General features: G+C 35.7%; 1 pseudogene; it reads right to left on the bottom strand.

The window, feature by feature from the left end:
• The window catches only part of LOC149240862 (SART-1 family protein DOT2-like), a 183,818-nt pseudogene extending 169,411 nt beyond the window's left edge, over positions 1-14,407 (bottom strand).
• Between the last annotated feature and the right edge of the window lie 640 nt (positions 14,408-15,047).

Genomic DNA, 15,047 nt, shown 5'->3' on the forward strand with positions numbered 1-15,047 from the left:
GTTGTTGATGTGGAAGGTCTATATGGTGTACTTATGTCAGTTTCACTTCCTTAAGGTGACTTAGGAGGTCAAATCATATCATAGTAACTTCTCGTCACATGTTTACACTAGTTGGGCAGTTACTTGGGTAGATATGGGAGGAGGGCATTACAAAGTGGTATCCAAACATGGCTTACCCCTCGAATTGGATGGGTTATGTGTTGGTCATGCATTCATTTCAGTTTCATGTGTGTTAATCATCATTGTGGTCTATATGTTATTGCATATGCATGGTGCCGGTTTGACTAAATTTTGTCACCATGTGAAAGAGGATGTTGTTGTTGCAGAGTGTGTCGTCATGAGTGTGTGATTGGTTATGCATTGTTATGCATGTGAGTGCTTACAAGTTGTTAAATGTGCATTGATATGGTTGTTGTTTTCATGCATGAGGTGATGGTATGTGTAGTTAATATGGCCATGCATTGATGACTGGACTCTAGCTAGAATGATGGTTATATGATTATATGCTTATGTGTTATATTTATATATGTTTTCATGATTATGTTATACATGTATTAAGCTAATTTTTTGATCTTGCAAACGGGGTATCCTACCCGAATTATGCTAAGGTACATTGGTTTATTGTGATTTGGTTTAGCTGACATGATATACTTTGCAGGATGAATACCAGAGATGACTAGCAAGATGGTAGACTACAATTCCCAAGACTCTCCCTATGGATCAAATGAGCAGCATGGTTTCGGGAAATCTTCTGATTTGGCAAACACACTGACAAGTTTAAAGGGAGAAATAAGGAGTTGTAAGGAAGACAATGACAAAATCATACACGCACAGGAGAAACAAGCAGAGGTAAACACAATGATACTTCAGAGTTTGTCAGAATTGTAGCAACATGAACCACTTCAAATTATCCATCAGAAGGAGGAAATAACTAATGGGGCATATGGGAACAGGTCTCATGATGAGTACATGTCATATAGAGAGGACATGATCAGAGATGTTAGGTCCTTGGATACTGTTGGGTGTGGAGGCTGATCATCTTCTATATTCAAAGGTTTGAGCCGGATGTATACCCTAGGAAGATTGTACACCCCTCCATGAGGGGGGGACTTGTCCCCCCCGTGGGGGTTCCGAGAGGCCCATCCCCACCAGCTGGGGGGTCCGGGGGCCAGCGGTCCCCCGACGGGGGTTCGGAGGCAACGCCCTCGAAGCTAAAAACAGATGTAAAATTGCCTTGTAAAAGTCTAGTAATTTCTAGTCAATCTAGGTCGTTCATTAGGCGGATGATCTGACAATAGAAGTTATGTTTAATTTAGGGTTTTTTGCCCTAGAAGGCAACCCCTCACTATATATGAAGGAATTATATTACGTCTATGCATATTTGTATTCTGAGTGAGGAAGAGAGAGGAGATTGAGAGCAAAGAGGGAGTTACAATGGATCTGATGTAGGTTGTATCTCATCAGTTTTCTGGATAATATAAAAAGGAAGGACTGGTTGTTTCTCCATGGATGTAGACCAAACTCGGTGAACCACGTATATCTGTGTCTCTCTTGTTTTATGCATTTTGTGGGTTTATATTTTGTAATATTTTATGTGTTCCATTGCTCCGTAATATATAATTTTCTAATAGATACAATGGATAGGAGGGGTGATAGACACAAGTATTATTCTAGTTCTGCTCCTAGCATGCATTATGATCGTCATCATTATCATCCTTACAGAAGGAGTGACAAGGGATATTTTCCGAATGAGTTTAAAAAATGAAAACCACCTACATTTTATGGAGAGATGAAGAAAATACAGGATTAATAGGCATGGTTTCTTGGTATGATGAAGTTAATCAGGTTGCATGATTATTCAGAGAACATGAAAGCGAAGATAACCACTTTGAGTCTTAAAGGGAAGGTAGATATCAGTTGGGAGGATGTGAAGAATGTTAAAGGTATTTGGGAATATGACTTGACTTGGAATTAGTTTAAGAGGCTCTTCAAGAAGAAGTATTTGTCGGAAAGGTACTATGATGACAAAGCTAAGGAATTTTATGAGTTGCAGATAGGTACCATGACAGATGATGAGTATACTAGGAGGTTCTTGGAGTTGTTGAGATATGTGACTTACCTGAAGGAGGATAATCCCAAGGTTTAGGAATTCATCAGTGGACTTCCAGTCACATATAGAGACAGTATTTAGTTCAACAAGCCTAGATTGTTGGAGGAGGCCATCCGAAAGCTCAAACAATTTTATGAGAAGTCGAAGCGCAAAATTGAGCATAAGCGTGACTTGGAAGGAAATTAGAAAGTTAAAGTAAAATGACCACCAAAGAGAGGAAGACCTCAAGATGTAGGTGAGAAAGAAAATGTAGTCCCTTATAAGAATTTCAATAAAGTTTATAAAGGACATGGAGAGGAGTAGACTAGAGGTGATGGTAGTGCACTGTTATAGTGTTGGATATGTGGTGAGGATAATCACAAGAGGGATTTTCCACATTATAGAGTTTGGGATGTTGGTCATATAATTCCTCGGATTTATGCAACTGTGCACAATAGGCAGGTGGATCATCAGGAATCTATCATTGAAATTGACAGTAAGCTTTGTGATCAAGTTGTTTCTATTTTGATTTATCGTAGATCTAATAATAGTTATATTAATCTTGACTTGGTGGATAAGTGTGGTTTGACAAAAGAAGTGCATGCAGAATATTGGTTGGTACAGTTGATTACATGTACAAAAAAGAGAGTTCACCATTGGGTAAGAGAAGGCTGTGCATTTGAGATAAATGGTATGCCGATAGCATCACATTTGAATGTACTATCATTGGGACCATATAACATGCTTTTGGGTATGGATTAGTTGTACCTTCACAAGACAAAAGTGGATTGCTTCAACAAGGACATTGAATTCATGGATGACAATGGGGAAAAGATAATTTTTCAAGGAAAGATGAAGCCTACATCAGTGAGAATTGTCATCACTATGCAGGCTAAGCATAGTTGCAGAAAAGGTTATGTGATGTTTGTAGTGCATATATCTAGTAAAAAGGGTAAAATTGTTGAGGATGCAAAAATATTCAAGAGGTACCTTGTATTGCAACAGTATCAAAATTTGTTTCCAGCAGAGATTCCAGAGTTACCCCCATCCAGGGAAGTAGATTTCTTTATTGATTTGATGCTAGGGGTAGAATTAACATCAAAGGAACCTTACAGGATGAGTACCCCAGAGCTAGTAGAGTTAAAATTTTAGTTAAAGGAGATGCTTGTCAAGGAATACATTAGGCCAAATGTATCGCCTTGGGATCCACCAATGTTGTTTGTAAAGAATAAATATGGTAATCTCAGATTGTGCATTGATTACAGGCAGCTGAACAAGGTAACAATCAAGAATAGGTACCCATTGCCGAGGATTGATGATTTTTTTGATTCGTTGAAGGGAGTAACAATGTTCTCTAAGATTGCCATGAGATCAGGATATCATCAGGTACACATCAAGGAAGAGGATATATACAAGACTGCATTTAGGACTATGCATGGGCATTATGAGTTTGTTGTAGTTCCATTTGGTTTGACTAACTCCCCAACTACATTTATGTGTTTGATGAATAATGTATTGTGTCCCTATTTGTACAAGTTTGTTATTGTACTCATTGATGACATCTTGATATACTCCAAGAATGAAGAAGAGAATGTCAAGCATTTAGTAGCAGTTTTGAGATTGCTAAGAGAGCACCAGCTGTATGCCAAGCTTAACAAGTGCAGCTTATTTAAGACAGAGGTGCATTACTTGGGACATGTTGATTCCAAGGAAGGCATAACAGTAGATATAGAAAAGATAAGGGCCATCATGGAATCCGAAATCCCTAAGAATGTGGATGAGGTGAGATCATTCAAGGGATTGGTAGGTTACTACAGGAGGTTCATCAAGAACTTCTCATGCATTACATATCCTATCACATCCTTACAGAGGAAAGGTATGAAGTTCAAGTGGACAAAAGAATGTGTAGTTAGTTTTGAGTAGACGAAGTAGTTGTTGACCAATGCTCCAGTCCTTAAGATTGCATATTTGAATAAAGATTTTGTAGTGTGTACAGATGCATATTAATGAGGACTTGGTGGGGCCCTTATGTAGGAGGGACATGTGGTGTGCTATGAGTCTAAGAAGGTGAATGAGCACGAGCATAACTACATGACTCATGATCTTGAGTTGGAAACTATTATTCATGCCTTGAAGATGTGGATACATTATCTTCTTGGTAGGATATTTTTATTGAAGAGTGATCACAATGGGTTGAGATACTTGTTTGACCAGCTGAATATAAACACTAGGCAAGCTAGCTGGTTGGCTACTGTTAGGAATTTTGACTTTGAGATTAGATACATTAAGGGAAATGAGAACCAGGTTGTAGATTCTCTTAGAAGGAAGGCACAGGGGAATCATATAGCAGTTATGAGCTCTTATGGGATAGAGTTACATGATAGGGTCTTGCAGGCAGGAAAACAGGACTATAGGTATATGGAGATTATGCACATGTTATAGGAGAGTACAGATACAGGTATAAGTACATGTACAGGTTCAGGTATAGGTACAGGTACATATATAGGTCATCAAGATGTAAACTATCGTCTCACAACAGATGGTTTGGTGAGATTCAGGGACAAGATCTATGTGCCAGATTGCAGTGAACTCAAGAAGCTTATCTTGAGGGAATTTCAATTCAATCCATACTCAGGTCACCTGGGATGTCAGAAGATGTTGACAGAGGTGAATAAGTTCTACTATTGGCCGAATTTGAAGAAGGAAGTGGCAGAGTTGATGGCTAGATGTTTGGACTATCAGCAGGTAAACGTAGAGTGTAAGCATCCAAGTGGTCTACTACAACTTATTTTGATTCTGAAATGGAAATGGGAGGTCATTTCCATGGATTTCATTACATCTATTCTAAGGACAATGAGCCAACATGATTCTATTATGTTCGTGGTCGATAGGTTGAGCAAGTTAGCCCACTTAATTTCAGTGAAGACTACATATTCAGATAGTGAGGTGGCACAAATTTTCACCGGGGAGATCATAAGATTACATGTTTTTCCAAAGAATATTGTGTCAGACCGAGATGAAAAGTTAACTTTCAAGTCTTGGAAGGAACTATTTACAGGTTTAGGTATGGAGTTGGCCTTCAATACAACTTATCATCCACAGACAGATGGATAGTTAGAGAGGGTCAATAGGATCTTGGAGGATATGTTGAGGATGTACGTGATGCACTAGTAGAGAATATGGGAGGAGTATCTTCCATTGGTTGAGGTTTCATACAATAATGGCTATCAGGAGTCATTGAGGATGAGTTCTTTTGAGGCACTGTATGGGTGGAGTTGTAATACTCCCATTAGTTGGAGTGATCCAATGAATAGGGAACTTCTTGGGCTGGATATGTTGGCAGATATGGAAGAGGAAATGCAGGTTATAAAGAAGAATCTAAATGAAGCACATGATATACATAAGAGTTATGTAGAACAACACAGGGAATTAAAGGATTTTCAGGTTAGGGAACATGTTGTTTTGTCATCAAACCCAAGAAGAGCTCTTTAAGGATTGGATCATGTGCCAAGTTGGCACCACTATATTACGGGCCTTTTGAGATCCTTGAGAGGATTGGACCAGTAGCATGTCGAATTGCATTGCCTCCAATAATGAAATTCAATGATGTTTTCCATGTTTCATTGCTTAACAGGTATATAAAGGATGTTGATCATGTTATTGATTGGTCTATATTGCAGGTGGAGCAAGAAGGAGAATTCCAGCTAGAGCCTCAATGCATATTGCAGCAGAAGAATCCCATTCTTAGGAGCAGAGATAGAGGAAGTTAAAGTGCAGTGGAAGCACTTTGGACCCGAAGAAACTAAATGGGAGATGGCGAATCAAATGTGGGCCATGTACCCTTCTTTGTTTGCCAGTTAAGGAAAACCAATTTTGGTTTTATGTTTGGTATATGGTTGGCATATGTTTTGCTGATATTTTGGTATATGTATATATGTATATGGATGTAAATATCCACACGATGATTTGCTTTTGAGCAGCGATTTCATTATAAACACTACAATGAGCTAAGTTATAAAAATCCATGGGCATTATATTTACTTTTCATCAGTTTTGTTGAGGTTTTGGTGTGGTTTAATACCAAGGATGGTGTTCCCCAAAGGGGAGGGGTCTGTAACAACCCTTGGTTAAAAGTTCATGTAATAACAGTTAATAAAATCAAAATATGACCACGATTAAGGGACACGTATTCAAAGCTAAATTTTGGGAAAATATATGCTAGTGGGCATCACTGGATGTTTTTATGGCTAAGAGAAATTGGCAAAGGAAATGGATAAGGAATTAAAAAGGAGAAAAGTATTTTTGGTACATTTATTTATGAAAATAAAGGAAAATAGGCAAAAATGGAGGTGAAAGGTCACGAGTTGGATGTGAGGAAGAAATTGAAGGAAAATAATGAAAAGTGGACAAAATAGATGAAATATTGATAAAAAGGCTTATGAGGATCAATTTGTAACCTTTTGTGAGTTTAGTTTTGGACCTCTCTCATTATTCTCTCTCTCTTACGCTCTTGGACACTTAGAGTTTTCTTGGAGAACTATAGGTTCGGAGAAAGGAAAGGAAAAGAAAGTCAAGGAAGGACAAGGAAAGGAAGGAAAGAAAATATCAAGCAAAGAAGAGTAGGATCAAGAAACCTTATTAGGAATAATTGTAGGTAACATATTGTGTATGTGATTTCCTAGCTGGTTTGGACATGCATGACTTTTCATGTTGGTATATGTTTCTCTTGTTATCGGTGGCATGGTTTTGTCAGGTTATGAAAATGGTTTTAAACCTTGCCTTGCATCTTTCTAGGTAGCCATGGTGTGATCGGATTCTTTCTTGGTTTTGAGCTTCGGAATTACTGAATGGTTTTGGAATCTGGGGTAGAGGTGGTCTTGGGAAAATCCCAAAGGTCTAGGAATCCCTTGACTGGTTTTTGTGGGATACATGGTAAAACTTGAGGGTCGAGTCTCAGTTTAGGGCTTAATGACCCAGTGTGGATTGCAAAAAAGCCTGAGAGACTGGTGTCTCAGTTTATGGTCTAGTGAACCAGTGTGGATTGCGGTAAAGGCTCATAGACAAGGACACGAAAAATTCCTTAAGGATAGTGATGGTGTCTAGAGGAATTCTAAGCTTGGTTTGGTTTTGTGATCTCGTTGTCAATTTTGGTGAGATCACAGTTTGGTGAGGGTGGAGGTGGTTTAACCTCTAGATTCAATTGATTTTTTTTGGATTGGTTTATCCATCAGGTACCACATTCATGCTTGGAATATGGCATGAGGGTGACTAGTTGAAAGAAAGATTTGGTTTAGCCATGTCTACTGTCAGGTGGTATATAGAAGTCCCAAACCTGGTCGTCTTTGCCTATGTTTAATAAAAGCTAATTTATCTTGTTTTTGTACTTGTTAATATGTGTCTTTGATGGTTGTTATATCATTCTTATTTACATGGTTTAATGCTGGTTATAGGAATGGTTATATGACTGGTTATTGTCATGGTTATTTCATGTATTTACGTGTAACTCAAAGGATAATTGATGCAAGACCTAATTAATATCAAAATAGTTAAGGGAAGAGTGTGGTGATCCTTCTTGTCAAGTCTCATATGAGTTATCAGTCATTTATGCTCTGTCTTGTATTCATTTCCTATAGATTGCATTGATGCCAAATGTTTGATAGAATGTCAGTCCCGGTTGGGGATGGTCAAGCCTAGTCCCAGAGTCAGTTTTTAATTTCTAAGTATTTTCATTATGTAAATTATGGATTTTAAAAGTGGCATTGAATTCTAGGTAGTGACCTAGGATATGGTCCTTAAAAGGTGGCTCAAATTTGGGAGACGCAGGCACAACTCTGGGAAAAAAAGTCCTCAGACGCATGCATACCCATGTTGTAGGAGTGTCTAGAGTCTTCTGGATGCATGTTTGTCCATATCAAGGGAGTTTCTAGGAGTTTAATAATCTAAACACTAAGTGGGACCCAGGGGCGGGTTACTTGAGTGGTGGGATGGTTCTTGGGAGTCATGTTGCTGATGTACAAGGTCTGTGTGGTATGTTTCCTTCGGCTCCACTTCCTTAAGGTGATTTAGGAGGTCAAATCATATCATAGTAACTTTCATCACATGATTACACTGGTTGGCTGATTACTTGGGTAGATGTGGGAGGAGGGCATTATAGTTAACATGGAGCTTATATAGGCTTAAAATTTTACATGAGTTGGAGCCCTTTTCTATGGATGATGTAGATGTACCATAAAATATCAATATTCAATTCGTAGACTATGTTGGCACAAAGTACAAATATACATAATAGATATGGATAACCCAAGATCTATTAAGTTTGTGGAGATATATAAGTTGTAAAAATTATAACCTAATGAGATAAACCAATCAAAATAATGGACAATCTATATATATTGATGAAAGGCCACAAGTGTTGGGAAATTCTATGGGATTTGTAGATACTTCACTTTTTAGAAAGTGGAACACACTATCCAATTGCAGTTTTGAGGTGTATAATGGAAATAAAGTTGTGAATTTTATATTCAAACCAAATAAATGGCTCAATCATTAATTGCTTCAATAAACAAAGTGGTGATACATACACAATTGCAAAACCCTTATCAACCTAAAATCATAACATCATTTTCAGTTTTTGAAGATGCCCCATTGGAACATATCCCACATTGCAAAGAATCTTGATTGTTGGCGTGTACATGTGGGAAAACATATTATATATACTTCAATTACAAGGTGGAAGAATGCAATAAGCTACCTCATCATTGCTTAGAATAAATTATATGCTTTAGTTAACTTTTTGCATGAATACACATTAAAATTTATAAAAAATCTAAATGTTTACCCTTCTATCCATGTGTTTTGATGATTTGAAGTTGTCCTACTTTAAGATTGATTTTATGTAAGCGAATATACATGAAGTAAGAAAAATGTTGGCAGAATTATTTTGCAAATGAACTTAATGCCCGAACATGTTTTGTCAAAACTTGATGCCACTTTATCATAAATGGAAGATCCAAAACATACATTGATATCAAGTATCTTTTGAAAGTGTTTTTTGGCTAGTCTTTTCGATGGTAATATGGCCATGGTATTCTAGAAAATCTTTTGCAATATTACACACTGATTCTATTACAATTTGAATTGAATTAAGGGAATAGATAATTATTCTTTATATTTTAGGGTTGTTATTTACTAAATATTGCATTTGAATATCATTTGCAAAATTTTTGTATAGTTTCATATTTTATCTAAATAACATGTTGGTTTTTATTTTAAGTGTTAATTGTGAAAACAAAATTAATGGTGGGTGGGTAAAAACAAATAAAGTTACATGATTTTTAACCAAACACTTAATATTGTTCTAATTCATCTTGATTTATGATTATGTGTAGAATTCCACCCCTCCTTGTCATCCTTGTCATGTTGATGATTATGATTTTTTTTAATGATTCTAACTGTCTTGCATCACTCAAAAAGAGAGTTAAAATATGGACAAAAGAACTATCAAGTTTGATGAAAGATAATTACGGGGAAAGCATCAAAGTATAAAAATACTTGCTTTTTATGATTAGTTAATTTAATGTATAATATTTTGAAATTTAATAAAATCAATTTCTTCAATACATGTAATTTATTAATTATACTTAACATAACATTGCTTTTCTATAGTTATTCTTGAGACATGATGGCATAAGCATCACGCGTTACACACCTACAGCTACTCTTACATCCACTCTTAGTGCCGTTATTGCGACTCTTGCTAGTATTTCCTAAGTCCATGTGCCTCCTGTTAGTACACTAACTACTATGTCACTTTGTACTCTTGGTGCCTCCGACCTTGGTTCTTATATTACCTTTATTTTAGATATTGATATGATTCCCTCATCAATTGTAATGGTAAATAATAGTGGGGAATTTCCTATTTCTTTACACACAAACAATGAAATTATTTCATTCAAAAAATTAGAAGAACGTGGTGACTACTAATCTCTCACTTTTTTTAATTTTACAAGTCTAATTGCTAGATATGATTGCATTAGTAGGAAATAACTTGATTTATGACTAGTTGCCTGAGAAGGCGTTTAAAATTTTCACACCCCCATATATAGCTATGAACAACAAAATCCAAATCCAAAAAAGAAATCATTTAATCACAGCGCACAATTTTCTGACCAAGTATGCAACCAAAAGGTGATTTCTTTTATGGATGGGAAATATTTGAAAACAATGTAAAAGTGAGAGGATTTTATAGAGCAAAAAATGAAAAGAGAGTTGGAAAGCCCAAAAGGTGATCATAATTTGCCAAATTTTGGTATTTTATTTTGAATGCGGATTCCTCTGATATTTGATGGATATGAGTGTGGGCAAATTTTTGACTGTGTATATATCTGATCTGATTGCCGATTATTTGAGATTCAGTTATTAAAATAAGTTAAGAGTTTTTATATTTATTTAGAGTGAAGAAACCTAGGTTAATGTATAGAGAATTTATAGGAAGAAATGATATTGAAGATTTTAGTCGATGTTTTTTGAACCAGCTAGTATGGTTCATAGTGTCCTGAAGATAAACTACATTCGCTAATTCGAAAAAAACTAGGGAGTATGATTCATCTTGTTCTGAAAATACCTGGATAAAATCTTCAATGTAATTTGTTCGTAAAAATTCTCACAGAAACTTGAATTCGAAAACCCAGGTTAAATTTTTTTTTTTTTAATATATCGACAACCACTAATAAGTCTGAAGCGAATATGCTTCGTCTCAGTCTTTATCTACGGATGAGATTTCACCCATGCACTTGAAATTTTTTATCTATTTATTTAATTTGATTCATTAGGTCGCGCACGATGCTGTCATTCTGGTTGATCTTCCATTGTTCGATCTTCTCGTGTTCACGTTTGCAGTAATGATGGTGATTCTGGCGCTAGAGGCAGCCAGAGTTATGAATGACTTACCTGCAGGAATTCGAAGGTGTACTATTCAAAGATGAGAAGGGCTATGATGAAAAACCTGATATGTCAAAATATGAGGCAGCTTCAACATATTGTCCGATATAATACCATCAGCGGCAACATGAACATTATTATTAATGGCCTGAATTGACCTGCCAGATCCGTGTGATGCCCCGGGAATCCAACCCACACGCCATACAATCCCTGATTACCCCTCCTTTCTGAACAACGAGGATGATCTCGTTAAGGAAGAAGCCATTGAATACAAAACAACTAGGTAAGACAAACAGCATGATAGATTTGAGGGGGAAAGGAGGTAATCATACTAAAACCCACTGTAATTCATTTTCTTCTGTATTTGTGTATGCTCAATTAATGTAAGACTTACAACAAACCACCCACTATGGTTGAAACAACAGTGTGAGATTGCCTTCACAGTCGGAGAACAAAGGAAAATTTGTTTCATACACAGTGACTCTATCCTAATTATGAATTTTTTAAAACTATTTCTAGAAACAAAGCGCACGAAGATTCACCACCTGGTACTGGGGATTTCTTTAGTTCAATGTCACAACAAGAGGTATCTTTTAGGCTAATTTCGCTCTACCTTAGATGTCACAGTCGATTCACGTTTTCTGGTTACACGTTAAGTGTGATGACATATTCAATTACATTGACCATTGTGAAAATGTCAACATTGATGTTTCTACTTCAGTCACATGCATATTTTTTTTTGCATATGCAGAATTTATAATTAAGTTTCAAAGTGTTTTAAAAGTTAATAATTGTTCATAAATCTACGTGGCCGCCCTACTTTTCGAAATTTGATTTGAAATTTTTATGTTTTTGACAAAAGAAATATTAAGAATGAAGTATATATTTTATCATATTCACAAAGAATAAGATGTTAAGCTGTGTATTTCTTAAAATTCAAGGTTACTAAACTTAATATCAAATGCTCTTCAAATGCAATGTTATGTTTATAAACTTTAAATAGTAAGTATGAAAATTGCACTAGTCATTCTCATAATATTTTTCATCTTAAATGCTAATTTAATTATATAGTTTAAATGTGTAATATAAACAATTAAATTATTAATAAACCTATAATTCTAATATTTTTTCACTAAATTATAATGGAATTTTATGTGTTAGATAAAGTATTCAATTTTTTAATCGCTAGTCATGCTCATAATATTTATAATCTTAAATTGCACTAGTCGTTCTCATCACATTTTTAATCTTAAATGCTAATTTAATTAAATAATTTAAAATTGTAATTTAAATAAATTTTTTTATTGATTTAACACATTTTTATTAAATTATAATTAAATCTATAATTCTAATATTTTTTCGCTAAATTATAATGGAATTATGTCTGTGTGCCCGTCATAAATAAAGTAATCATTTTTTTAAGAGAAAAAGTGTATTCTTATTAGAAAACTAGGGGTTTTGTTAATGTCTTTTTAAAACTATTTCTTAATATGATATTTGAATTTTATTGACTAAGTTGTTGTGTAAACATATCAAGGGTCATTAAAAAACAAACTGTCACATCTAAAAGGCGTCTTGGACTCCAATGTGCCTATGTTTTTATTATTTAGCTGAGGTTGGGCAAGTTTACAAATTCGATGAAAATGTTTTATTGGATAGTGAGCAACATGATCTAGAGTGTCATTTCATAATTGGTTTTTGATTTTAATTTTTATAATTGTGATTTCATAATTGATTTTTGAATTTTGATATTGGAAATATTAAAAACTAAATTTCATAAAATTAATAAATTGATATGTTATAAACAATATTTGTTTATTTATTTATTATTATATTGATTTGTATAATAATTTAAAAATATTTTAATATTTTTATTACTAAAATAATATAATAAATTGGAATATTAGAATCCTTTTAAATAATAAATTAAAATAATAATAAATATGTAATTTTAAGAAAAATCAGTATAATAATACAGTAATCATTATAATCATTATTATCATAAATCTAAGAGAATAAGACTAAATTTTAAGATTAATATTAAACCCAAGGGATTAAACTTTAGGATTAATATTATAAATCATATGAATTAATATTAATCTCTGGAAATATGGACCCTTACATTATTAAACACAAGGGAATGATATTATAAACTCAAAGGACTAATAAACTCAAGTGACTAATAAACCCTAGCGTTAATATTAAAATCCTTAGATTAATGTGTGAACCATAGTTTATCAAAATCGATCATAGTCAACCATAGTCAATCATGGTCCAATGTTGCATTGTGACAAATATTTTCTCGATATGAAAATCATTATTGGTCAATCATGGTCAACCATGGTCCAACTTTGCATTGTGACAAGGATTGTCTCAATATGAAAATCAACCATGGTAAACTATATTTACTTTAGGGTTTATAATATTTATTCTAGGGTTTATATACCTTAATTAGGTTCGTATGCCTTGGGTTTATAATATTAATCCTTCATGTTTAATATTATTTCATTGGGTTCATAATCCCTTGGGGTTTTAGTTTTAATCTTTTGGGTTTATAATATGGATCCCTTAGGTTTATTAATCTAAGTGTTCATATTCCTAGGGTTTAATATTTTTCTCTTGGGTTTATAATATCACTCATGGTTAACCATTGTCAATATTAGCCAACCACAGTCAACCATGGTCAACCATGGTCCAACATCACATTGTGACAAAGATTGTCTTGATATGAAAATCAATCATGGTCAACCATGGTCCAATGTTGGATTGTGACAAGGATTGTCTCAATATGGAAATCAACCATGGTCAACCATATTTATTTTAGAGTTTATAATATTTATCTTAGGTTTTATATACTTTGGGTACATAATTTTTATCCCTTGGGTTTATTAATCTAAGGGTTCATATTCCCAGATGCGGGTGATTAATGGTGCTGGTATAGTGTGGCTCATTCGAGCAGGCAAGTGGCATGGCCACATGGCCACCCGCGTTGCAACTAAGACGCCCACCACCATAATTTAGGGTGTTTTAATGCTGTTTGAATGCCGAAAAATATTAATGATGGGTGAGGGTCGAGGCTACCTAATTCTAATCCTTAAGATGGAGAATGCGGATCGCCTTCCCCCTGTTCTACCTCCTCTGGCCTATAACTGCATCCCTGCTGCTACAGAGCCGAGCTCTCGAATGACCACAGGGATAAGGTGTCAGATCCTCTATTGCATTGAGATGAAATAAGGTGCCCACTTCTTGGACAACCTGCATTGCTGCTACAGAGCTACTGCTTCGGCCCTGAATTTCACCTCTAGTAATCGAATTCCTCACTCTCCTGCCTCCACGAGCCATTCCATCCCTTCTCTTACTCCTCCAAGCACTCGGCATACCGATATTCACCAAGAAAATATGCCCCGTTTGAGGCACAAAATGAGAAGTCGAAGGGGTACCAGCAGTGGCATAACAACTCACCCTCCCTCGTTGTCCCAGTCTGACCTGACTCCTGCGAATTCCTCCTCACCCTCGACTGCTGCTCACTGCACGGGTCGGTATCCCAACACCTGTAGTGGCAAAGGGCATGCCCAGAAGACTAGCTTCAGGTGTGATGTGGAAGCCCAACACCCCCTCGATGACTCTATACCGATGATGAATCCCTGTCATTCAACCCAGATCCATTTTAGATGCACTTTAGAGCATCCTTGTATTATCGCCACCATTTCTGTCGCCTTTAGAGAGGAGCCGCAGAGCACTGCCATCCCGGCTTGCATCATTTAGGACAGGACTGGCACTAGCAGATGAAACACTCATGGTAGTAGCTCAGGGACTCGCAGATCTCTTGGTGACACTTTGAACCAAACAGATGTAGCACGCTCTGAACCAAATGCTCTGAACATGACAGACAACACACCAGGCGGTAATGTGAAAATGGAAGCCATGACGAGCATTCCAGGTGGCAAGATGCAGACGAAAGCCACAACAAGCGGACAACAACAAGATGTCGAAGATATGTATGCTTACAGGTGTATCA

This window comes from Pinus tabuliformis, chromosome 8 (assembly GCF_031772625.1).
Source record: "Pinus tabuliformis cultivar Carrire ecotype Pingquan chromosome 8, CPIR1, whole genome shotgun sequence".
Taxonomy (NCBI): Eukaryota; Viridiplantae; Streptophyta; class Pinopsida; order Pinales; family Pinaceae; genus Pinus; species Pinus tabuliformis.